The sequence below is a fragment of the Octopus bimaculoides genome, chromosome 2 (assembly GCF_001194135.2).
Source record: "Octopus bimaculoides isolate UCB-OBI-ISO-001 chromosome 2, ASM119413v2, whole genome shotgun sequence".
NCBI lineage: Eukaryota > Metazoa > Mollusca > Cephalopoda > Octopoda > Octopodidae > Octopus > Octopus bimaculoides.
Window position 1 is genome coordinate 88,060,079 of NC_068982.1, and position 1,443 is coordinate 88,061,521.

Genomic DNA, 1,443 nt, shown 5'->3' on the forward strand with positions numbered 1-1,443 from the left:
AGTTTTAGAATATTGGCAGCTGATGAAGGAAATGTGTATGTGGCCTGTGTGTTTTCTGTGCTCTGTTTATGTTCTGTTTTTCATTTTGTCCACGTCTTTTTGTGACGTCCTGTACCCAGATATGCATCTATATAAACATGTAGATGTAGGTATGTACATACAGGTACGTATATATGCATATACTCACATATTATTATATATATATAATATATGTATATATATCTATACTATATATAAAACGGAGATGTGTGTGTAATCGCTTTTCACGTGAAATCGACTTCACCAAATGCTTCCATACTTGTGATGCATAAATAATTTGACCTCGGATAAATGTTAGGCTCTTCATTTGATTTTTTAAATTAAAAATAAATAATATTGCTTTATATTTACGATTCACTTCTTTAAAAAGGTTCCTCAATGTCAATTTCCGGTTTTGACGTAACAACGGCAAAAAGCTTCATCTCACACGCGCGCGTGCATACACACGTGTGTCTTTGTAAATATGTTTGTATACATTTATGTATGTGTGTGTTTGTAAGAGACATAATGTGAGTGAGTCAAGGGGTGTGTTGTCATGTGCATACATCCAAAGATGTATGCATATTTACGCATGTACGTTTACATGACAACACACCACTCTCTCTCACTCACACTCTGTCTCTTACAAACACTGAAATCGACTTCACCAAATGCTTCCATACTTGTGATGCATGAATAATTTGACCTCGGATAAATGTTAGGCTCTTCATTTGATTTTTTAAATCAAAAATAAATAATATTGCTTTATATTTAAGATTCACTTCTTTAAAAAGGTTCCTGAATGTCAACTTCCGGTATTGACGTAACAACGGCAAAAAGCTTCACTCTCACAGGCGCGCGTGCATACACACGTGTATCTTTGTAAATATGTTTGTATACATTTATGTATGTGTGTGTTTGTAAGAGACAGAGTGTGAGTGAGTCAAGGGGTGTGTTGTCATATGCATACATCCAAAGATGTATGCATATTTATGCATGTACGTATACATGACAACAAACCTCTCTCTCTCACTCACACTCTGTCTCTTACAAACACACACATACATAAATGTATACAAACATATTTACAAAGACGCAAGTGTGTATGCGCGCGCGCGTGCATGCGTGCGTGGGAGGTTCCACAATCGCCATATATTTCAATTAGTCTTGTGAGGATATTCACGTAAATCATTTTTTTCATTTAATCCCCATTTTAATTTTCGTATGTTTCCAAGTACCAATGAGGCTTTTTGGCATATCTTCAATTTTCCTATTCATGAGAGGCGCACAGCCATCATTCATCTGAGAGTCCATCTACAGAATGTCCTCAAATTTCTATACAGCATATTTTGCCTTTTTTTCTTCAAGTATACAAGCAACAATTTCATTCCCGAGCAACGCCGGGTGCCTCTGCTAGTTATATAT